This window comes from Protopterus annectens, chromosome 6.part0 (assembly GCF_019279795.1).
Source record: "Protopterus annectens isolate FY-2018-M chromosome 6.part0, PAN1.0, whole genome shotgun sequence".
NCBI classification, from domain to species: Eukaryota; Metazoa; Chordata; order Ceratodontiformes; family Protopteridae; genus Protopterus; species Protopterus annectens.
The window spans coordinates 4085687-4112076 of NC_056737.1; the positions used below are offsets into that span (position 1 = coordinate 4085687).

The following is a 26390-nucleotide window of genomic DNA, read 5'->3' on the forward strand; positions in this document are numbered from 1 at the left end:
CTCGGTAGTAGTCATGGATTCGGCTGAAATTAGAACCGCTTGCTCGGTTTCGGCCGAAACAGAGACACTCGCGGTTTGCTTAACCGTGGTTTCGGCCGAAACCGCGGACCGCGAGTGTCAGTCCTTTTCTTTGCGTTTCTTAACAACTTGTGAAGTCGGAGGATCCGACAGCATTATGTACGCGAAATCTGAGCCGAAAAACTGTTCAGCAAACTCCGACCGATGTCTAAGCGTCCGTCGGTTGAAAGAAGCACAGGCTAAACAAGCTGCTATGTCATGGTCTGGGCCTAAACAAGGTAAGCAGTAAGAGTGGAAATCTTTATGAGGTATTTGTTTCCCACAAGTTAAACAGTTATTCACTTTTTCTGACATCGGCTGAGGCAAGAAAGAGTCCCCAACGGGGTACTTAGCTTTTTAGAAGTCTTCGAAGTATTATTCGGTAGTAGTAATCTCTGGATCTGACCAACCGGCACTTGCGAACAGCTTCTGCTTCGGGCGCCACGCGGCAAGAAAGACTGGGGAAAATGGCGTCGGCTGATGCCTTTATACCCGAAGAGCTGCAGCTATGACGTCGGGTGAAGTGCGACACCAGCCGAGGCCAGACCCAGACTTTGGAATCCGGCCGACCGAAGGGCTGCCTGACGACAGGACAACCCATTTGTAAGGACTGCAGATGCATCCTTGAAGGACATCAAAGGAAAAAAAAAAACAGCAGCACCTGTTTACTTTGGCTATTTTCAAGTGTAATGGGGATACTAAACACAATTTTACAGCATGCAGATTATATCATGCATTATAAAAATATTACTACCAAGAATAAAATTTTGTTCTACTGACTTACTCTCCTTTCTCCTCTCAAATGTATTCTTCTAAACATCAATGACACAAAGTAGGGCATATGCTTTAGAGTCCCCTACAAGTTTAACAAAGTCAAAAAAGTCCAATATTTCTAGGTTTTCTTGTTCTGTCATGTTTCACAAGTATAATTAATACTTTGCACTCCCACATTATTTATCGATTTTGAGTTGCTGGTTTTATTCCTATTTATCTCCATCTCCCAAATCCAGTCTCGGTTTCATTTTCAATGTACTCTTGGTTCTTTTAGGCAACTCTTGGGCTTTTTGGTCTCTGAAGCATTTTACATTGAAACACTGGAAAAGGTTTTACTTGCACAGTTTCGCTGTCATCTTTATTATCAGAAGAACAAGAAGCAGAACCTCTGTTTCACAGCTCACTTTTTGTTGGACAAACTTGTACATTTCCACCTTAACATGTTCTGAATAAAAAATTATTTTGTCCCTCCAGGAAAGAATATTCCAAAGATAGCTGGGTACAGCAGTTTGACTCTCACGCCTGCTTCTTGACATTCGTTGATTAGCTGAATAAATCTGCCTGGTGTACAGTGAGTAATAATTATCGATAAACACTACTGTCCCCCACTTTTAGTACTTTGTCCTTCTGCCACACTTTTGTCAGAATCAACTCCTTCTGCTGACAGGATTGCATCTTTACTATTAAAAGATCTAGGTTGCTTCCTCATGACCAGGTTTGGAGCATACATACAATGTGCCCTTCCAATTAACAACCCTGCTGTGGAATACCAGTCCAGTTGCTTGTGCTTTCATAAAATGAGTACAGTTGGTTCCTTCCAACTTCTCTAATACAGCAGAAAATCTCAGGTTGCCCCTACATGGTCTGCCCCCTAATTATAGATTATTTTTTGAAACCTCTCTTCTTGAGCAGTCTCGCATTAAGCCAGCCCTTTCTTCATTTCAACCTTTGAGTGTTTCCTGTTAGTTCCACACTAGCTAACACCTCCTGGGGCCAAAATAACCAGTACATAGGCTGATACCACAAAAAGAATAAAGTATTTTCTTCAGCCCAGTGGTCAACAACTCAAGTATTAGGGACATGGCAGCAACTATCAATCTAATAACAGATACTGAATGTAAAAATGCAACTCTTACAGAATTTCCTCTCCTAAAGTAATCTTTAATTCATGCTCAAAGAATAAGGATTCTTATGACAATGTTGATCTTAACTGTAGTGATAAAGTTCTTAATACTTAATGATTGACTTACTGACACTCGTTTGTCTATCCTTAACTTTAAGCACAAAATTTTTACCCACATTTCTGCTTCACTCTTACAGAATGGACACAAACTGTTTAAATTTGTAAAAAAATTACATCAGACCAAACAGTTTTCTGGAGTAGAAGTTTTTGACTCTGAGATGGTCTTTGACATGATTTGACGCTTTGATAGACAGTAAGGACTCTTTAGATAATGTTTCATTTTTTCCATGAATTGAAAATGCAGATGCTAATCACTACTGACTTACTAACCTTACTTATTTAGAGAATACTAGTAGTAGCCAATCATTAGCGGACCAGAGTTCCGCTGTGACGACCCCTTACCGGGAAAAAGCCGAAAAGACAAACAACAGTAGTAATTGCATTCCAAAATATAACAATGATGAGATTAATGATTTCTCACACTATATGCACTGGGACTTACTAATGAACTTTATCATAACAGAATCTGGAACAATTTTAATCTTGACAAAATGTAATGGAAGATCTTGGAAGAGTTAAGGAACAATGAACAGTGCTCGAGCTGGCTGACAAAGGTAGGAAACGGACTGTGTGGAATATCAAATCAGTAAAAAAAAAATGTTTGGATCATACAGAAGATGGGAATCCCTATGCAAGAAATCATCCTTGTGTGAAAATATTTACAAGGTGTTTAACAAATATCTGATGAAGGCTGTGGTCAGCCTAGAAAGTTATGTTAACAGCATATTGGACTTATTAAACATTTCTCAAGTTTACTTGAAGGATATGTTATAAAGTATATTAGACATTATAAAACTCTATGATATACTTCTGTTTGACTAAACTTTTTTTATTTTACATTTAATGAATAGATTTTCTGTTAGCTGAGAGGTACAGCTGAAGATGCCCCCTTTGCACCAACTGATGCATATTAAGTGATGGTGCTGTTTGTGCAAGAGTATAATAGCCAGTTTAATCAATTTAAAATAGCTATTCCAATCATACTGATAATTTGATTTTTTAAATCATCAGGACGGCGCAGTGGTTGCGTTGTCGTCTCACAGCAAGAGGTTCTCCAGTTCGATTCTTGGCTGGGGTGTCTTCTCTGTGGAGTCTGCATGTCCTCCCTGTGTTCATGTGGGCTTCCTTTGGGTTCTCCAGTTTCCTCCGTTACAAAGGCATGCATCTGGAGCACGTCTCCCCAGGCCTCCGCTGAAAATTGGCTTCATTCCAAGTTGGACTTTCTTGGTAAACAAATGTTAAATTAAATTAAAATTAAATGTAAAGGGGACACCCAAAACATTGCTTTTTTTATTTCTTCTCTAGCTAGAAATAGTACTTGAAGTGGTTTAACCCATATTTACATTTTATGGAGAAAATTTTTTTGCATCTCACTTTATGCGAGATTCTGGGTTTTCTTATTTTACAGAAGTACTTAGTAAGTTTAACTTTACTAATGACCATCTATATATGACAGTAGTTATGACCCTCCCCATTTATCTTCTAGAAGGGAAACTTTTAAGAGCAAGATGTTACACAGTTCCAGAAAAGAGCTCCTGGATGAATCTCAATATCAAATTCAAATGCTTTTGAAGACCGGGTATAATAGTAATGACGATGAATGCCTATTATATTGTCAAAATTAAATTGATTGGTACAGCTAAAAATTATAATGGGCAAGGGGATAGAAAGTGGACTACAGGCCAGCGAGATAATGCTGATGAGAATCCCAAAACTCACCAGGTTTATTCTGTTTTGCAATACAATGTATTGTCTGAAAATTTAGTTCATACTACAAAAAATGAAGCAAGATCTTACTGACTCTGCCAGCACCAACTGTTGTACAGGCCTCTCTTTTTTGTTTTCACCTTGACAAATATTTAGAGGGAATATATATTGGTTCAGTCATCTTAAATCCTCTCCTGCCATCCTGCCTATGAGCCTTATGGTATACAAGGGCACTGTCCCTCATAAAATGTGTTCTATTTATTCCTTTTAGATTTTAAGAGGATTAATGGAGATACATTTATGGCTGGCACTTGGTCTTGTTCCATGGAAGGAGTAGTTTTTACAGCAGTTCTTGTCCATGCAAATTATTCTGTATTGGGGAGATAAGCAAGGTCTTTTTACTATCACAATAAAAAAATGTATTACAAATATTAAGAATTATTCTAGTTTTACTCCCACTGCAGTTCATCTTAAAAGACAGCCAAGGAGGCTGAAAAAATAAAGCAATACGCAGTATTAGAACAGATCAGGCTCTATCATGCACTACCACAAATAAAATAAAAATCTCAGCACAGGCAGAAAAACTTAGAAGATACACAGATGAATATAAAGGAAAAGTACAAAATAAGCAAGTTACTGATGACCCAAAAAGTTTTATAGACAACTGCGAAACAAAGTAAAAGAAATTGAAAGACCACCAAAAAAAGAAAAAAATAGATATATTTTGGAGAAGTATTTATGAAGGTCCTGTGGAACATAAAGATGCTAAATGGACAGAAGTAGAAGAAAGAATAAGATGTTTAAAGGTACAGGATATGAAATGGAATGAAATAGCCAGAGAGATTGAAACAAAGTTAAGAAAAGCCTCTAATTGGAAAACCCCAGGTCCAGATGCAATACCTAACTTCTGGTTAAAAGTATTAACATCTTTGCAGGAAAATTTAGCCATGAGTAAGAACCATTTATATGTGCACCCCAAAAAGACAGAGGGAACCTACAAGCTACCCTAAAAATTATAGGCCAATAACGTGCCTTCTGACGTATACACTATACACACTGGAACTGATGCTGACAAGAGTTTATAGTCATTTAGAAGAAAACTCTCTTATGGCAATAGAACAAAAGGGTAATAAAAAGGTCATATGGAACAAAGGATCATTTGTTGTTAAATAAAGTCATAGTGGAGAACTGTAAAAAGGGGAATAATCTAAGTATGAGATGAACTGACTACAAAAAAGCATTTGATAGTATCCCACTTTCATGGATAAAAAGAGTACTTAAAAATGTACAAGATACACCCTACACTGATTGACTACATTACAGTGACCATGAAACAGTGGCAGACCACTTTGCAATTAAGCCATGATAAAAGGACAAATTATTATCCCAGGTTCATAGGTCAGTATTTAAAAATTCAAGGGGGATATTTCAGGGTGACTCTGGCACCGCTGCTATTCTGTCTTGCCCTTAACCCATTAAGCAGTCTACTTAACAGCTTAGGTCATGGTTATAATTTGGCTCTTAGAAAACACCGAAGTGTAAAAGACTTATGTTCTCTTTGTTGACTATTTAAAACTGTATAGCTCACCGGAAGAGGAACTGAAAGAAGAACTGCAAGTTGTCAAAACTTTTTCAGATGACATAAGAATGTCATTTAGTCTTGATAAATGTGCAACAGCAAAAGCAACCTTTAAAGCAGGAAAACCAGCACCAAGAAAACATCAGTTTGGGACAAGAATGTGATATAAAAGAACATGAGCAAAAAGAAGTGTATAAATACTTAGGAACTGATGAAGGATCAACAATAAAATATGAACAAATGTGAATAAAACTTAGTAAGGAATACTTTAGAAGACTTAAATTACTCCTGAAAACAGCATTGACATCTAGGAACAAAATTCAAGCTATAAACTAATTTGCACTTCCTGTCCTAACTTACAGTTTTAGAGTGACTGACTGGCCCCAAAATGCGTTGGCTAGATTAGACAGGAAAACAAGGAGGATTCTTCATGCTCACCAAATGATTTAAAAAAATCAGTGCATACTAAGATTATATATTCCTCGTTCAGAAGGAGGGAATGGGCCTCCTTGAAAATGACATGTATATATCTGCAATCTTGGGACTACACAAATATCTGCTGACCTCACAAGACCCAAACGTAGAGAAAGTTTGGAAACATGAGGAGAATAAATCTATGATGACTTCTCTGCTTAATCTAGCATAAGTATATTGGCGTCAAACAGGAATGGAAATCAAACCAGAAGTAGATAAAAAAAAATGAGGCAGCAAATGAATGTGTCAAAAAACAAAAGAAAGAATATACGGTGAAGGATCAAATGAGAAGGCAAGAAATATGGAATATGCATAAATACAGTTGCAAGTATAGAAAACATCTGGAAGAATCTCATATTGATTAGGATCAAATGCAGGAATAGTTAAGGAGAGGCTAATTCAAAACACAAGATGAAAGGTTAATATTGGCGGCCCAAGATAGTGGGCTACATACAAGTTGGTTTACAAAATCCATTGAATATGTGGGAGAAACAGACAACTGTAGGTTTTGTAAAACAGAAATGGAAACAGTTGCACACCTAGTTGCTGGTTGTGACATACTAAATGGCAGAAGGACTGTACACTGAAAGGCATAATAATGTGGCAAGACTGTTGCAATGGGGATTGTGCAAACATTATGGTACTGAAGTGGCTGAAAAATACTGGAAACATGAGTCACACAGCATCATAGAAAATTATGAAGTCTACATCACATGGAATTGCCCATTACCAACTAGAAAACCAGATATAGTGGTCCATGAAAAGACAAAAGTAGCATTGATCATTGAAATCACCACACCCAATGACTACAGTATCTTGCGTAGAGAGGGACACAAAGTCATAAAATATCAAGATTTGCAGGCAGAAATGAGAGCAATATGGAAGAAAGATACCCAGACAGTTCCAATAGCAGTAGGAGCAATGGGTCTTATAAAAAAGAATCTACAATTGTATTTAGATAAGTTACCAATACATGTAACCACATACGAATTGCAGGAGGGTGCTGAGAAGAGCACTTCTGGCTGACATCAAGGATTGAAACAACACTAATTTCATAAACTTTAATCGTCCTTTGACTTAGGAATGGGGTCCATTCCCATCATGGTATTAGAAACCAAAAAGACTTGTAGAAATTAAAAAAAGCTGAAAGCTACTATTCCTGAGAAACAGCAAGCTAATTTTAAACCTGGTAAGTATCTCAAAACAAATATTAGGAGCACATACTTATACATTGCACACTTGCTCCTTGGAGACTTAAAGGAATATAACTGGAAGTTATTTCTTTCTTCCCATGTTGATGGCTGAACTGTTAATTAGAATGTTGTCTTTAGTGGTTCTGTAGGCTGAGCTAATTAGAATTCCTCTTGTTGGCTTGTTCGTTTCATTTTGTAACACTGATTTGTTTTTCCTTCATAAATACTCTATCAAGTGCACTTTTATCCACCCTGGAAGGCTATTTGCTGAGGGCCAGTAGAATAAATAGTTATTTTTATATAATTTTTTTTAACTATCACATGACTATTGGTGGTGGTCCATTATTGCAGAACCTTATGGCCCTTGTATATACTGCCATTTACAAAGGCCCTTGTATATACTGCCATTTACAAAGTCCTCAGTCTTACTGGACGAACTGGACTCGCTGTTAGGTGGTGCCATTTTACACTCTTGTTCTCCAGTAAATTTTTAGTTACACATCAGATTTGTTGAGGTTATGCCATTTTATTAACTATTACTCATACAGGCCAGGTGGAGGGGGGGTTATTTTAAACATGCATACCTTCAGATGCAGCTGCTGCAGCTGTATGAGCTGTTAGTTCTGTTGCTTTTCATAATTACCTGTTCATATTATTTGCAGCATTATCATTTTTAATTCAGTTTTTATCGTGTTTGTCCTATTTTACTAATTTTGTGGTGTCCAGATAAGACACTCCTGACCTTCACCCATCAGACTATGTTTTTGGATTCCTTGATCTTAAGATGAAAGGGATGAAGGACTGCAAAGATTCACTGGAAGGGTGTAGGAAAAAGATGGGGGGGATCTTCTTTCACTTATCCTGAACTAGAGTGTTGTGGTGGTAAGAAAATCTGGGAGAAACGCTAAAGGATGAAACACCTTTGGGATGGTTTCCCTTACCTAGTTATGGTACCTCAACAGCTGAACAGTAACCTTTGACCAACAGGCAAGATCCGTCTCCTCAAAAGTCCTGGCTATGGCTATTCTATTTAATGTCAGCTCAGTTTGGAATAACTCAGATACTGTCTGACCTAGTCTGTAATACTGACCTCATATTTTTTATGAGAACCTGTCTGGATGAAACTTTTGGCCAATGAACTACAACATCCATTTCCCCACATCTTTGAGCAATTCAGTATCCTAGGCATAACAGGTGTAGGTGATGTGTGTGGCAGCCACCTGTTTTTCTACTGCCTTGCAGATGACCCTGGCTGAAGCTGGAAATTTTACTCCTTTGAGTAAGTCCATGGAGTAGAAGTAAATTACAGACTTCCTACACTACATCACCCTTCAAGTTACCTAGGGGCATTTCAGCAAGATTTCTCCAATTTCATCCTTGGTTCACAAGTCTTACAGATGGATGACCTTAGACAACTTAAATGAATGATCAGCAATAAGACCATCAACCTCACATCAAAGTTTCCTAATCTTTTACAGAGTTTCTGCTTCACTCATTTAGTTACTACTACTAAACACTGCTTCCACAAATTTGGTCACTCGTTGGACTTTATTTACCAGCATGGTCTTGAAACCAGGGAAATGCCCGTGGAACCAGTGCTGGGCCTCCGAGTTACCTTCTGCAGTACTGAGCCATTTTTCATATTGATATACACAGCCATAAATATGGAGGCTACATGACCTTTTTTGGATCAGGTGTTACAGAAATCAATACAAACTGTCCAGATTCATTAGTAATAACTTATGGCTGTGTCTAACACACTGGGTTCTCTTGCAACAGTCTGTTCATCCAGAGTTTACTGCATGGCAGAGACCTTGGTGTGACCATAAATTAAGTTCATTACAAAGACCAGGACAAAAAAACTGCAACACAGGTGGTGGGAGGAGCCACCTTCAAGGACAAGCATTGTCTGAATATGAATTATGCTGTAATCCAGCTGGAAATCTCAAACAAAGAAGCATCTTGTATGTCTAGCAAATATTTTGTTGCCTCAGTTCATCTGGCTGCACTTTTGCTAGTGGTTAGCAGGTTGTACAACTCAGTCTGTCTTACCTCTCAAAGAGCTTTTTCGGTCAGAAAAAAAAACTGTGGAAGACGCCCTATTCTTTGTGGATAAGATACCAAGATAAGGCAGTTCTTTGTGGATTTGAGCCTTAAGCACTGCACTAGCTCTTTTGAGGGTTTACCAGATATTTTACTGGACTGAATTCAAACATGTTGAACACAGTGAGGACAAACACTATTTCAGCTATGCAATACACTCATTAAATGATAGATCTTGCCTTACAAAGATAATAATCTTATGCGTCTAGCCACCATGCAAGCTATTTTCCATCCTTTTAGATAAATGTGAAGGACTACAGTGTCTACTTTCCTTCAGAGGTATCACTCTTTCTAGTCTCCTAATAATTGTGAAAGTCACTGAAAAGGCAGAAGTTAGGAATACATCTGTATATAAACTATCTTGCATCTCATGGCCTTTGAGATCTCATTCAGTCCAATTTTAGCTCTTACCACAGCACTGAGTCCACCTTCATCTGATTGAATAATGCTCTGCTGATGGCGAGAGTGGGAAAAGAAAGTAGTTTAAATGAAGAGTAATGTTTGAGATTTCCTATTCGCCTGGATATTAAATCCCTTTTATGCTGCATGATGGCACTTGGAATTTCGAGCCCTGTCATTCCTATAGGGAGCCTGAAAGTTCATTTCATGGACATTAAGTCTGCATTTTTTGCAAGGTATGGAATGTTTTCAAGATGTTTATACCTGTCGTATCATAAGACGAGATATGTGGCATGACTGCATAAACTCAAGTAGCATGTTTATAACATGGCAGATGCACTGCTTCAGTATAAAAAAGGGAAAGACATCATTACACAAGAACAGAGAATCTTACAAGTTGACTCTATGTCCAAGTGGCTAGATGGAAACAATAGTGCCACTGGAATGCCTGCCTGTCATTTATGGGGAGAGACTAAACTTTGCCACTTCAGTTACTCCTTACCTGAAAGCTACTTTTCAGGTTGGTACAAAGAGTATGACCACTTACCACGTTTGTTATGTAAATGTGGACTCCGCTACCTTCTACTGAGGGAATGGTGCCAGCAAAGAAAGTCAGATACATAAAAAAAAAAAATCTTTATTCTACTGTCCCTTACTCAACAAGGCCAAAACAGCCAGACATTCCCCTAGCTCATTTGAGAGGGGCTTGCTTAGGCTGAAAATAGAACAATTTCTCTGGGTTCTGCATTCCCGTCTGGCATTCAGCATACAACATGCCACAGTACAGACTGCTCATGAAATAAGACAGTTTAAAGAATCTACTCTGTAGAAGCGAAACAGTTCTGAAACTTTAACCCAGAGAAGGATGAACTTCTAAATCTAGTTGCCTTCATTGATGCTTCATATGGAAATCTACCTGATGGTAGCACTTAAAGGAGATGGATGATGTTTCAATAAGACAACAAAGAAAATTTTAATCCTTCTAAAAGTAGTCAAAACCACTCGGAAGAGCAGTGTGTGCATCTCTGCAGAGCAAACTCTTTGCCATGTCAAAGCCTTGATAATACACTCACTGTACACTGTTGCGTTATTTTAGACCATCTAATAAATATGAATCCATGTGACAAATAAACCCAGAAAAATAAAAATGCAAGAACAATCTTGTTCGGAATAAAATGTTTTTATTTTTCAGTTTGCCTTTATGTTTTGTGGATATATTCGAAGAAGGGCATATTGAATTATTTATTTTGACTACAGTGTTGTAGCATTTATAGTGGTGGTCATCACTGAGGCTTGACTTGGTTGCACTGTCTGGCGAGCACCACTCAGTGAGCTATATTTTTGCATTTCTGGTCTTATTTTAGACCATGAATTTGTATGTTTCTCTGACTTTGTTTGTGCAGCCTGGCTGTCTAAAATAATGAATCCCCCGTGTTTTTAAACCTCAGCTATTTTTTTAAACTTTTTGCACTTTACTTGGTTACATTATGATACGTGTATGTAGGAGAGAGCCTAGATACACTACCTTGTAAGACAGAATGAGAAAAGACTTTCCTAGGTTTGCTAGAAAACCCAGATTGAAATAAAAGGTTCTGGATACAAAAAAACGATTCTAGACAGCTTAGAAGTGAATCTGCAAAGATTAAGACCATGGAAAATGTGAAGGTCCTTTCACCTGCAATGGGTTATTACAGGCGCTAGGCACTTTGAAAACATTGCTGGAGCTGCTGACAAATCAAAGAGTAAGAAGTAGAATAAAATGCTGGAATAGGCACTCCACGATAACACACTGCTCGAACAGGAAATATTTTATTGTAAATCCAACAGTACACAATTCCAAACGTTGTGTGATAAATTGAAATAAGTTTTAAAATCAGTTAAGCGCTTTCATCTGTGCAAAATACAGACTTCATCAGAACTAAATTTCGATTTTTAAAAACAACACCATTTAAATAACCTCTTTGGCGCCAAAACTGCATAAATGACATTTAAAATTTAAAGAGACATTGCCTACATAATGAATAACTAATAATAATTCCCCTATTATAAGTTAATCTAGTAAATAAATAATTGATAATTAATAATAATAAACATGTTTGATAAAAATTATATCATATGTATGATAAAAATATTTGTCAACAATAAATATACATTAAAAAATAAACATATAAATGTGCAATGAAAATGCACTATAACAATATATCATTTATAAAAAAACATTATGTCATAATGACTTAATACTAATGTGTTCATTTATACCAGGAGATCTTGTAGCGCCAGTTATAATTTGCCATTTACTTTCTTTAGTAGCCAATAACGCTTTCCAGTTTCCTCCCATATGGTGAAACATCAACCTGATCTATTATGGCAAACTTGAATTGATGTGCATCTCCTTTAACAGACAAATGTCTGTATAGTGCATTATTTTTATCCTTCACTTTTATTCTATAAATATGTTCATAAATCTGTCTCTTGAACTGTCTCTCTGTCTTCCCTATATAAAATGCAGGGCAGGCATTACAAGAAGCAATGTAAACAACATGGGATGTATTCAATTACCCGCCCTGCATTTAATATGTGTGTTGTTGATATCGTCCAACATAATACTTTCTGCTTCATTAATTGCACTACATTGTTTGCAATGCCCACATTTTTTAGTGCCCTGCACTTTCTTTTTACTACTTTTTCAAGCAACTTTTTAATATTGGGTCCAGTCTTGAATACAAATCTGGGTTTATTTCCCAAAATAGAAGCTGTATCATCATTCACCATAATTAAATTCCAATGCTGCTTGACAATGTTCCTAATTTGGTATACATAAGGTGAATACATCAAGACACATACTCTATTAGTGTGGCTATTGGATAAAGACAGATCATTTTTGACATTATTAGATTTCTTACCTAATAAGGGGGTATATTTATTGCCCCACTCCTGTCTAACATAATTTAATGTGTCAGTTAATAATTTAGAGGGATATCCTCTAGTGCTAAGCATAGTCCACAATAACTGAAATTCTTTGTCCAAAATTTCTCTAGTTGAAGACATTCGAGCAGCCCTGATACACTGTCCTTTAAAAACATTTTTAAAAACATATTATGGGTGGTTGCTACTGAATTCAATATAATCATTAGAAAATGTCTCTTTCCTGTATATTTGTGAGACAAAACCTTTCTCAGAATGACTAATAAATGTGTCCAAATATGCAATACCACTGTCACTGGTATTATAAGTAAAGGACAGTGTATCAGGGCTGCTCGAATGTCTTCAACTAGAGAAATTTTGGACAAAGAATTTCAGTTATTGTGGACTATGCTTAGCACTAGAGGCTATCCCTCTAAATTATTAACTGACACATTAAATTATGTTAGACAGGAGTGGGGCAATAAATATACCCCCTTATTAGGTAAGAAATCTAATAATGTCAAAAATGATCTGTCTTTATCCAATAGCCACACTAATCGAGTATGTGTCTTGATGTATTCACCTTATGTATACCAAATTAGGAACATTGTCAAGCAGCATTGGAATTTAATTATGGTGAATGATGATACAGCTTCTATTTTGGGAAATCAACCCAGATTTGTATTCAAGACTGGACCCAATATTAAAAAGTTGCTTGAAAAAGCGTCAAAAAAGTTATGTAATAAAAAGAAAGTGCAGGGCACTAAAAAATGTGGGAGTTGCAAACAATGTAGTGCAATTAATGAAGCAGAAAGTATTATCTTGGAACATATCAACAACACACATATTAAATGCAGGGCGGGTCCATGTTGTTTACATTGCTTCTTGTAATGCCTGCCCTGCATTTTATATAGGGAAGACAGAGAGACAGTTCAAGAGACGGATTTATGAACATATTTATAGAATAAAAGTGAAGGATAAAAATAATGCACTATACAGACATTTGTCTGTTAAAGGAGATGCACATCAATTCAAGTTTGCCATAATAGATCAGGTTGATGTTTCACCATATGGAAGAAACTGGAAAGCGTTATTGGCTAGTAAAGAAAGTAAATGGCAAATTATAACTGACGCTACAAGATCTCCTGGTATAAATGAACACATTAGTATTAAGTCATTATGACATAATAATGTTTTTTTATAAATGATATATTGTTATAGTGCATTTTCATTGCACATTTATATGTTTATGTAGATTTATTGTTGACAAATATTTTTATCATATATATGATATAATTTTTATCAAACATACGTTATTATTATTAATTATTTATCAATTATTTATTTACTAGATTAACTTATAGTAGGGGAATTATTATTAGTTATTCATTATGTAGACAATGTCTCTTTAAATTTTAAATGCCATTTATGCAGTTTTGGCGCCAAAGAGGTTATTTAAATGGTGTTTTTAAAAATCGAAATTTAGTTCTGATGAAGTCTGTATTTTGCACAGATGAAAGCGCTTAACTGATTTTAAAACTTATTTCAATTTATCACACAATGTTTGGAATTGTGTACTGTTGGATTTACAATAAAATATTTCCTGTTCGAGCCGTGTGTTATCGTGGAGTGCCTATTCCAGCATTTTGTTCTACTTGTTTATCCAGTATTGCCTGCTTGTTGTGGTTTTAAATCAAAGAGTAAAACAGAAAATTGCAAATGTGTCTGAAGTCTTTGAGAATTGGAATGCGATGATGACATCTTTTAACTATAGAGTCATTAGGAAACTGTAGAGAGGAATGAGAGGTAACACTGTAGACTAAACATTTTGAATTTTGATGTGAAGGTTCAAGAAGAAAGGTCCAGGACTGGTCTCCAAGATCCCTCTTTCTTTGGCAGAAGAAAGATCCAGGAGTACTTTTCTTTTCTATTTGATCAGGCAGTACAGGTTATAACTCCTATGAGACAGCATATGATCCAAGGATGGGGAGGGGGGTCCTTGGAAAAAGGGGAAGGAGTTCCACTGCCAAATGTAGCCTTTATGAATGACTCTCAAGATCCAAGTGTTTTTAAATAATCTGACAGCAAAGAGGCAAAGCAAAGACCTAGGTTTTGGGAAAGCTTTACTGGGTTGCCAATGTGGAGAAGGGACTGATGGGAGGTACAGTCAATTCTGCTTTTCTAGATGGTCCTTGTGCTTGGAAAGGCCGTTCTTTCTTATTTGAACCTCCCTGCCACTGCTTCCTGAACATTTTCTTGAGTGTCTTTTGCTGGGTTTGTTTGTATTGCTTCCTAAAACCGGGACCTGGTCTACAAAGAAAGTTTCTATTACATTGGGGGATGGGGGACTGAAATACCCGAAAACCCCCTTGGATAAAACTTCTCCATTTCATTAAACATATTGGAGGACCTTAGCACAGGAAAGTCCCAAGTAACATTCTCTGCATAACCGAGCAAATTTTCAGATAACTGATCCAGTGGCAGCCAACCACAACATAACACCAGCATTGTCAAAGGAACATTTACGAGTGCTTATCAGTCGGGTGAATTTAAAGACATGCAGGTAGGTGTGTGCATGTGTGGGTGTGCCTTCTTTGAAGGTTGGGCATCGGGCTGGCAACTCAACACTGTAAAAATTCACTGCCAATCATTAGCGGACCAGAGTTCTGCTGTAGCGGCCCCTAACCGGGAAAAGCCGAAAGACAGCTACTTGAGACACATATTAAAGTAAGGATTTTAAAGATATCTAGGAATCACAGGAAAGAAGGAAGGAAGACCAGCAATTAAACTTTTTCATATTGTTAAAGACTCCAGAAGACATGAGCTTGACAACTTACTGTTCTGAAGGTCAAGGTGGAAAAAGAATTCACCTTGTTTTCCCGCAAACTTATTAATAGCTTGCCTGTCATTGTATGATGGAATAGGGTTTAACAGCCATAAGGTGCTTGTAAGAAGTGTTTTTTGAAAACAAAAAACAAGTGTATGATCTCCCCTGGTGTTTCTAGAGAAAATGTATACATTTGTGGAACTTTATACAATTTACCAGACTACCTATGGGCTGGTGGCTGACTGTCAGGAGAACTGCCGACTCCTCTAAGGGTCCGATAAAAAAAAAAAGCTTGGGGGGATGGCTACATGTTGAGTAGAATCCATATGTAACAATTCATAATATATTTTCTACGTCTCTGTCATTTCTTTTTGTTCACACTTTAATTCCTTCACCCTGGCAATGGTGTCAGAAAAAACAACTCTTCAGCTTGAAAATCTGAGGAAATATTTTCTTCAGAGTCAGACTCCCAGTTCCCTGGAGTAGAAACTTGTGAGGCATAATCTAAGACCAACAACTGCACCTCAGAGTCCAAATAATAATCTGATGGTGAACTTTTCCTTTTACATTGCTGGGAAGTCTAATGACTGGAATGCGTTAAATAAGCTTTTAGTAAAGGCAGGCCAAACTTTGACGTCCTTAGCTGAATGGGGCACAGGAGTGGAAGTATGTTTCACTTTGCGCTTCCTCTTCCGGAGGAGTATCTACAGAAAAAGGGCACTCAAAGCTACAGTCATGTCCCTGGGAACCCAAATTCTCAATGCAGACCTGACAGTAAAGGCGGCTTTTCACCTGCCTAAAGTAGATGTATGAGCAGCCCTGGAAGATGTGCCTACCTCTCGGCTCTTACTGGCTTTATGAGGGGCAACATCAGGGGAGTCAAGAGAAGTCAATGGAGGATTTGAAAGCACAGAAATGTCCTTAATGGAGCCCTTGACCGAAGGTCGAGGCAAGGAGAAAGTTGGAGTGGAAATTGAAACCTCCCTGTTTAATATGCTGCCATGAAGCAGCAGACTTGTTTACCAAGTAATATCTGTAGGTTACTATCTTGTTTGAGAACATTCATTCTCCAACAGGGTAATGACAGTACATTTTAACCATTATGTAATTACCACTTGAGAAATGAAATTAACTGAAATAAAAATATAGCCTGGGAAAAACTGTTTGAGCCAACTGCATTTTAAACATTTACACTGAGGCATCCAGACCACATGCAGTAACGCTGAAAATATAAATAATGCAGTTAGACATTTTCCAAACACCTTCACCAAATATTAACACTCACCAAGTGCCATAAAAGTCTGCCTTCCCTTCTGCTGGACAAAGCGAAGGCCTAGGATGAGGGTCTGGCTATTCTCCTGAAGCAGCCATCGCTATGAAAACAAAGGAGAAAAATGTCAGTAATGTAGAACACACTGTTTCATGAAACTCAACACCAGGCCAGTCATCTCATATACCTTTTTGTCCCAGGTTACTCTTATGACAATCCAGGTTTGAAAGCATGACAACCAAGATGTTGGTTAACAACAGGTGAAAGCTATCCCCCCCCTTTTCCGGAAAGTTCTGTAATTGCAAGGAGGTCTTATAGTGATGACTAGTAATAAGTGCAACAACAGCCAAACACAGCATATCCATTAGGGCATAAAAACACAGACCATGCTGGTAGCAGGCATACACAGTACGCAGAATATTCTGGAAACAGAGACAGAAAAAATGAAATCTGGATACTGTTATATGACATGAAGAAACCTCTTAAGAGTGAGGAAAAAAGTCCCTTCCATGGCACCAACTGATAATGGTCCTGACAACCACCACTATCAAATTCAAGAGTTACTGGCTAAAGCAATGACGATACTGGAATGGAAATGCAGGTATGGCTAGATCCAGGTGACAAAAAAGAAAAGAAAATTAATATCTTATAAGAAAGTACAGTTTTGTACCTACCATAAATGTAGATGTTCGAGTGTATACCCTGCTGCAGTCATCACACTTGGGTTATCCTGTCTTCAGGCAGTCCCGCAGTCGGCCTGAATTCCAAAGTCTTGGTCCGGAGTCTGTTGCTGTCGCTTCTTCCCTGACGTCAGTGTGTCAGGGGTATACAAGAGGCATCCAACGCCATTTTCTTCAGTTTTTCTTGCCCCAGATGTCAGGTGCCCCCCCAAACGGTGGTCAGTAGATAGTACCAATAATAAAAGTTTAGCACAAACAAAACATCCCTCCAGCTATAAGCAAATATACCAGAAAGGTTGTATCAGATTTTAAGGTAATGAAAAGTTTCAGTTAGGTCAGAGAGGATGGAGGGAGGGTAACTTGGACAGCAGCAGGGTATACACTCGAACATCTACATTTATGGTAGGTACAAAACTGTACCATGTTCATCGTGTTACCCTGCTGCAGTCATCACACTTGGGTTGAATCCCAAAGCTAAGGATGGGCGGTGGGGTCAAACAGGGTTAGAGTAGGCTACAAGGCCCTGCAAAACTGCAGTGGCGAAGCCAGCTCTAGACGTAGAGTAAAGTGGTAAGTGATAGTGTTTGGTGAAGGTGTGCACTGAACTCCAAGTTGCAGCATCCGGAATATCCTTGGTTGGCACCCCCCTGAGGAAGGCTGTAGATGTAGCTGCTGCCCTGATGGGAGTGGGGCCTTATGCTAGCAGGAACTGGTTTTCTAGGATGGGTGTAGCAAAAACGTATGCAATGCCCTATCCATTTGGAAATTGTCTGTTTTGAGATGCCCTTTCCTTGTGATGCTGTAGAACAGGATACAAAAAGCTGGTCAGATTTTCTGAAAACCTTAGTTTCATCCAAGTAGTAACGTAGTTGCCTGTGAATGTCCAAGGAGTGCAGGAGTCTTTCTCCTTTGTTCTATGGATTTGGGAAGAAGGTGGGTAAATGGATGGTTTGATTTAGAGCCACATTGGATACCACCTTTGGCATAAAGGAGGGGTTAGTTCGTAGAGAAACTCTGTCTTGATGAAAAATGAGGAAAGGCTCTACTGCCATTAGTGCCTGTAGCTCTGAGACTCTTCTGGCTGAAGTAATTGCTAGCAGCAGGGCAGTCTTCCATGATATAAACTTTAAATCTGCTGAGAAAGCTGGCTCAAAAGGTGGTAGCATAAGTTTTTCCAGAACAAAGTTGAGGCCCCAAGTTGGTGTTGGTGCTGTCCTGGGAGGCCTAATGTTTTTGGCCCCTCTGAGGTACTGCCTTAGAAATGGATGTGAAAATAAGGGAGGATCCGTGTTGTAGTGAGCTGAAATAGCTGAGGCATGGATTTTAATAGATGAAAAAGAAAGTCCTTTGTGTAACATCTCAGGTAAATATTGTAGAATCTGAGGTATGTCCAGCTCAAGGGTATTTTGGCCTTTAGCTTGGTTCCAGATGCAAAATCTTTTCCATTTGTCTGAGTAGGCTTTCCTGGTGCTGGGCCTCCTGGCCTCCAGAATGACATCCATAACAGCTTGTAAAAGAGGAGCTGGCTGGTTGCTTAGGTGATTTGCCATGCAGCCAAATTTATGGTTTTCAGCTGGCTGTGTAGAATCCGACTGTCTTGCTGTGTGAGCAGATGAGGAATTTGTGGTAAAATCCATGGTGGCCTGTGGGCCATGTTCCTTAGTAGTGGGTACCAGTGCTGGCGTGGCCAGTCTGGGGCAATGAGCATCATTCAGGGTCTCTCCATCCTGACTTTCAGCAGCACCTTTGTGAGAAGGGGCAATGGAGGAAAGGCATATACTGTCAGCATTTTCCAACTGAATGAGAGTGCGTCCACTTTCCAAGCTTGATGGTGAAATGTCCTGGTGCAAAATTTTGATAGCTGATAGTTTTGCGGGTTGACAAACCGGTCTATGTCTGGGCGCCCCCATTTTTGAGTTATCTTTGCAAATACTTGTGGATCCAGTTTCCACTCGTGGGGATCCATGATGTTCCTGCTTAGGTCGTCCGCCAATGTGTTCTTTTTTCCTGGCAGGAATTGAGCTTGTAATTGAACTTGGTAAGCCAGTGCTGTGTTCCACAAGGTCATTGCTTGCCTGCAAAGAGGGTAGGAGTGTGTACCCCCTTGCTTGTTTATGTACCACATTACTGTGGTGTTGTCTGTCTTTATTATAAGCTGTCCTGGATGTAAGAGGTCCTTGAAGGCTGTCAGAGCATTCTGTACAGCTAGCATTTCTTTTTGATTGCTGTGCAGATTTCTTTGATCTGCAGTCCATATGCCTTGAACGCACTGTCCTGCCATGTGTGCCCCCCAGGCATAGTCCGATGCATCTGTTGTCATAGTTTGCCTGGCTGGGGGTAAGGTGAAAGGCTGACCCTTGTTGAGGTGACATGCCTGTGACCACCATAGAAATTCCTGTTGAAAGCAGGGAATGAGAGGTATCATTGTTTCCAAGCTATGGCTGTATTGAGTCCATACGCTTTTCAGGTACCATTGTAATTTCCTCATATGCAGTTTTGCAAATGGTATTAGTAGTATGCAAGATGCCATGAAGCCCAAGGCCTGCAGAATTTTTCTTGCAGGGAGTTGGGTCTTTGCTGCCATTATTTTGAAGTATTGAGTTAGTTGTAGTTGTTTGTCTGGCATCAGATAAGCCATCTGGGCCGTTGTATTCAAGCTGGCACCCAGGAATGTCATATTTTGTGAGGGCACTAATTTTGATTTCTTTTTGTTTACTGTGTACCCTAAGCAACTTAGAAGGTGTTTTACAAAAGCCAGATGTTGTAAGAGAATGTCCTTGCTTTCTGCTTGGATGAGGCAGTCGTCCAGGTATGGGTATATTTGAATTCCTCTGTCTGCAGTATGCAATTACTGGTGCGAGGCATTTTGTGAAGACCCTGGGCGCAGTAGATAAGCCAAAGGGCAGTGCAGAGAATTGGTAATGGGTTGAACCTGCAATGAAACGGAGGTATCTTCTGCAATTTTGTCTGATAGGGACATGCAGGTATGCCTCCTTGAGGTCCAATGTTACTAGCCAAGCTTTCTTGCCCAACATGGGAAGAAGCTGCTGTAGTGTTAGCATCTTGAATTTGGGTACTTGCAAGAAGGTGTTTAGAATCGAAAGGTCCAGAATGGGTCTCCAAGCATTGTCCTTTCTGGGGACTAGAAAGAGCCACTAGTAAAATCCTTGGCCTTGCTCCTGTGTAGGTACCAGTTGAATGGCTCTCATGTCCATGAGAGCTGTAATTTATTTTTGTGCCTCTGCCCATTGATTTTGTGGCAGGTTTGGCATTCCTTTTATCCTTGGCAAGGTGTGGAAATGGAATCTGTATCCTTGTGAGATGATGTCTAGGACCCATTTATCCTTTGTGATGATGCGCCAGTTGTCTGCAAAAACTGCTAATTTTCCTCCCAAGGGAGCTGCCAAGAGAGCTTTGCTTAGCAGTCTGAGGTTTAAGTCATTGTGTTTGTCTTCTAATAGTTTGGGACCCATCTTCTCCTCCCTTCTGTGTTGCAGAGCCCCATTGGCGAGGTTTGTAAGGGATTTGTGCTTGACCTCTGCCCCTTGGGCGTCTGTATCTACCCCTCTGTGGTCTATCAGAAGCTGGAAATGACCAGTTTTTTGTTGGCCAATTTCTGCTGAAGTGTGGGGGTTGTACCTGTAAGAAATTTTTGACCGTCTGCATAGATTTTGCCTTGTCCTCCATTTTCTTTACAACCTCTTCTGCTTTAACTCCAAATAAGACATCCTGCTGTAAAAGGGTGCATCTAGTAACTTTGCTTTAACATGATCAGGCAGAGTTTGTTCCTTTAACCAAGCATGCCTACGTATAACAGACCCAGTAACAGCTGCTCTACAGGAAGCTTCCAAGGAATCAAATCCACATTGTAAAGTATGTTTGCCCACCTGTTCAGCTGCATGCAACAGATCCTGCATTTCCTTGAATTCAGACTGTTGAGGGTGTGTGCTCATCTTTTGTTTTATTTGAGACATTAGGAATTGCTGGTATTTCAGCATGTGAAATTGACAATTTAGTGCTCTCATAGCTAGAGTAGCTGAGGTGTAAACCTTCTTCCCCCACCTATCTAGTGCTCTGGAGTCCCTTTCAGAGGGTACATGCTTTTTAGCCATAGAAGCCTTAGTCCCTTTGGGACCCTGGGAGATTGTCTCTGGGTCAGCAACAGGGCTTTTGTAAAGGAATTTGTGAGAGTCAGGCACTCTGTAATATCGGTCTGGTTTGGCTGGAGCAGGAGGCAGAGAATCTGGATTTAGACTAGATTCTAAGAAAACATCATCCACAATGTCTAAAACTGGAGGGATAGCAAGTGGTCTGTGCTGGGGGAGTAAAAGAAACTCTCTGAGCCTTTTCTTTGAGTCGGAGTAGTCCTGACCTTCCCAGTGGAAATGTTCCCTCATGGTATGTAATGTTTCCCCAAAGGAATAGTCTTCAGGGGGAGAAGCTGAGGGAATGGAATCTTCAGCATCAGAATCTTCATAAGGGGGAAAGGAGTAATCCTGTTCCTCAGAGGAGCCTGAGGAAATAGACACTTGATCAGAGGAGGCATAATCCTCCTCTTGTCGAGGCCTTTTGTCTGGGGGGGGGGGGGGGGGGTTGGGAACCCCCGATTAAAGAAATCAAATCTTCAGCCATTTTAAGCATCTGTTTCTTAGGCATGGGGCCTTGAACTGGAGACTGATGTGCAGTCTTTTTTGGTTTTAGAGGAGTCTTAAGCTTAGCATAAGATTTTATGGTGAGAGTAGTCGGTCTGAAGACACCTTCTGTAACCGAAGGTGTTTCTACAGCACCGGCTTCTCCTTCTGTAATGTTGTCGGTAGGGCCTAAAGAAAATGGCTGCGTTGGCCTAGAACTCTCAGCTTGAGAATCCGAAGCGGTCTGGGGTTGCAATTCTGCGGTCGCCAGAGGCTGCATAGGCGCCTCACTGAAAACCGGAGAGCTGGCGACTGGCCCAGCCGAGGCCTCGGAGTCTGGCTTGGATCTAGGCTGCCTGTCTTTATCTTTGCGTTTTTTATGCACGCTGGTAGTCGGTTGCTCCGACGGCATAGTGTAATTAAATTTCCTACCGAAGTAGTGTCATGCGAAATCAAAGCGTCGCTTTATAGTTCGCTTATTGAACCTAGCACAAAACTGACAACCAGTGACGTCGTGGTCTGGGCCTAGGCAAGGAATACAATAAGAATGAACGTCCTTATGAGGTATTTGCTTCCCACAAGAAATGCAATTGTTAACTTTTTCTGACATCGGACTGAGGCAAGAAAAATTCTCCAATGGGGTACTTAGCTTTGAAGACTTCGGACTGAAATTCGATTTGAAAATCTCAGGTGTCGGCCGACCGACACTTGCGAACTGCTTCTGCTTTGGGCACCGCACGGCAAGAAAGACTGAAGAAAATGGCATCGGATGCCTCTTATATACCCCTGGCACACTGTCAGGAAAGAAGTGACAGCAACCAACGCTGGACCAAGTCTTTGGAATTCGGGCCGACTGCAGGACCGCCTGACGACAGGATAATCCAAGTGTGATGACTGCAGCAGGGTAACACGATGAACATCTGTATGTTTTTGTAGAGAGGACTGAGCTACTCCATTAATCCAGTCACTGCCAGAGAGTGAAAATATTCTATGCCACTTGTTGAAGAAGAGCACAATTCCCAGACATAATTACATTCACATTATTTATTGAAATTAAGTAAGCCATTTAGGTAGCTATTAACAAAAACACCCAACTACACTCACTAAAATCTCTACGCTTAACAATAAGGTAAGGTATCATTACTATTAGGACACAATCCAATAATGGGCAATAAGTTCTCCAAAAGGGACATGCAACAGACTGTTGCTCAAGTTAAATGTTAAAACAACTCAAATACCTGGAAAGTGACTATCTAGCACAGATATACAATTTTAGTACAACAGAAAGTACTGATCAAAAGCCATATGGGGCAGTAATCAGATTCCACTGCCCCCTCTACCAAAGAAAAAAAAAAGACAGCATTATGTTCTTCCTGGACTGACTGACATTGATCAGTGCTACTTTGTGGAAGTTAAAACAAACACACAGTTGATAACATTAACAAAATGATACAGAGGGAAGAACAACATAGGAAAACATTTTAGTTGTTGGCGACTCTAGATGCAGAGAAGGTGTCTGATATCTACCTAGCAGACCTAAGTAAAACAATGGCAGGATATGGATTAAAAAATAATTGAAACTTGTACCGAGTATTGAAAATCTATGCGGGTTCAGAAACAACAGTAAAGGTGGTGGAGGGGCTTTTACAAAAGTGTTACTTAAGCAGAGAGGAGGAAGATATGATGTCCACTCTCCACCCTTTTATTTGCTTTGTACCTCACAAATCAAAAAACTGTATAATTTGTATGGTCATTAAATGAAATCTGCCCTGTTCATAGTAGTATAATACTACATGTGACAAAACATAATTAAAGAATTCACACACCTTTAAATGTACTGAAACAATGTTGACTAGTCTCTAGATAAAAAAATAAAAAAAAGACAAAAATCAGTAGTGGCAAGTTATATGCCTACTTATGAACTAATACAGCAATATGGGACTATGAGTGAAAGAAATATTTGTCTGAAAACAGAAACAATACTGTGACTGAGGATACTCCAAGGGAGCACATCTAGAAGATAAAGTCCTAGAAGACAATTCAATGGATTTGGACAAGATGAAACCAATCAAAAAAAAAATTTTTTTGCCTCCTTAGTGCAATACAAGGGTCAGGCTTATTTTTACTAATCAGAGGAGAAAATGTGGACAGTAATTAATAAGAAGTTGAAGGAATTCATATGGAAGGAGAAAGGCAAGGAACAGGTGAGATGGGATGGGATAAATTAAATATCCACTTGGAGCAAGGAGGATTAGGAATGCCAGATGTTAAGGACTATTTTAAGGCCACCCAGTTGAGATCCCTATATACTACCCAAGGAGAAGGTTATACATCTAAATGGAAACATACAACGTTAACTTGGGGGGGGGGGGGGTTGGTATGCTAGAGACGAGAAAAGAATAACCTGTTGTTGGACGTAGACACTTGGGGAATATGTTACACAGTGAACAATACATACATAGAGTATCTGACACCACTATTTTAAGAACAAAACAAGTAAAGGGATGGAGAAGAGAGATCTTGTCGCTAGGGACACCTACATATATAGAAGAGGCTGCTGGAAGTAACTAGACATAAGCCAAAAGACCTGAAGAAAAGCTGCAGAGTGGGAGACACAGCCATAAAGTCAATCTCTAGGATGTCTTCAAATAAATACCACATTAATGATTAATAGCAAAATTAAAGAAAAGACGGGGAGGGCTCAAAATAAGATTCCAACTACAATACAATTTTTGATGGAACCAAAAACTAAAAATGCAAATAAAGGAATTATAAAGTAGGACATGTAGAACACTGCATGACAATAAGACTCAGAGGAACTACAGAATGATTGGCAAATTATTAAATAACAATCACACCCCCCATGTGAGGAGAAATGTAAAGCACCTTAAACATGCAACAAAATCCAGATGGTTTAGAATTTGCCTAGAAAAGTTTGCACAGATACTTTTATAGGGTTCCTATTAGAACTCGAACGCTTGAAATGTCGAATGTCATATGGTCAACACCATATGATCGACATTTCAAGAATATGAATGTTAATGTAACAGTGCCGTTCGGTGCAGAATGGAAATTCCATTTTCTGCACTGAAGTGCGATCTTGGAGTTGGTATATTTAAAAAGGAGTGTGTGGGGGGTGCAGGGGGCTTGCATCATTAAGTTTTGTTTTTTTTTGTTTTATTATATATTCGAACTTTTAAACTTCGATCATATGTTGTCAAACATATGGGATTCAAAGTTTAGAAAGTTTGAATATATAATATAGACCCACTTTTATACGCCAAGCAAATGAAAACATATACATTTACTCAAGTAGAGAGAGTACATGTTAGAGCTGTAAGGGGGAAGAAAGAGGGACTTGGGAGCATGATTTTTTGGCAGTGTTCAGGACCGACATATTTCAAACATCATACAAAATGTTTAGTACAACTGCTGGGTGAGCACATTGTCACAGACAGGGAAATGACATGTTTAAGTTGGAGTAAACAAAGGCAAAGAAAGGCCCAAATGGATGTGGGCAGGCAGGCATAAACAAAACTGAAAATGTGGTTATTAAATCCTGGGAAAAAGGCACCAAGTGAATTTTGTTATAAAATAGAATTTGTTATTAAAATTAAGTTTTAAAAGGGTAAATAAATCGGTGCAAGTAAGTAATGTATGTATATCAAGACTGTTTTAGTAACAATGACTTCAGAATGGTTTGGAATGTATACATGTCCACATTACATGGTACTATTTGAAAAATAACATTGTAAAAGAGAAAAACAAACTACATATTTCAGTACACTGTTACCATTTGGCCTACATGAAGCCCTAGCCACCAGAGGCTGATGAATAAATGTGCCAAGACCTCACTCCCAATATACCTGGATGACGTAGTCATTTATTCAGAGTACAGTTTTTTTATTTACCTAATGTGCAGGCTATGTTAGAATCCATTAGACAGGCAGGTTTGACTGTAAACATTAAGAAAACAGAGTATGGTAGAAGCCAAGTACTTAAAGTATCTTGCAGGATCTTGGAGGAATAAGACCATGACTAGAAATGGTACAGGCCACAAAAAATAGCCATCGGCCCTTACCAAGAGACAGGTGAAGGCCTTGGACTAGCTGGGTACTACAGAAACAATTCTGCCTAATTTTGCAACTATTGCCTGTCCTTTGATTGCTCTCATAAAGGGAAAAGCCCTGTCAAGATGCAATGGCTCTTAATACACAGCATTTAATGAACTAAAAAAAGATTTTTTTGTTTTGAACTTGCATTAACAACTCCTCCTTTTCCTACAAAATGTATCCTATATACCAGTGCATCAGAGGGCTTTTCCTAGAAAATTTATCCTATATACCGGTGCATCAGAGGGCTTTTCCTAGAGAATTTATCCTATATACACTGGTGCCACGGTGGTGCAGCGGTAGAGTTGTTGCCTCACAGCAAGAGGTTCTCCTGTTCGATTCTCAGCTCGAGTGCCTTCTGTGTGGAGTCTGCATGTCCTCCCCACGGTAGAGTGGCGTTCGAAAGACATGCGTGAATGGGCGTGCCTTCGTTGAAG

The 26390-nt window shown here is 39.1% G+C and overlaps 1 protein-coding gene across 1 annotated transcript in view; it reads right to left on the bottom strand.

Moving 5' to 3' along the window:
• Positions 1 to 26390, bottom strand: part of CCHR6.PART0H11orf68 (chromosome chr6.part0 C11orf68 homolog) — a 164085-nt gene that overhangs the window by 63095 nt on the left and 74600 nt on the right. The window contains exon 2 of the mRNA XM_044073777.1: positions 16546 to 16633. The gene's annotated coding sequence lies outside the window, so the exon portion shown is untranslated. The remainder of the gene's footprint in view (positions 1 to 16545; positions 16634 to 26390) is intronic.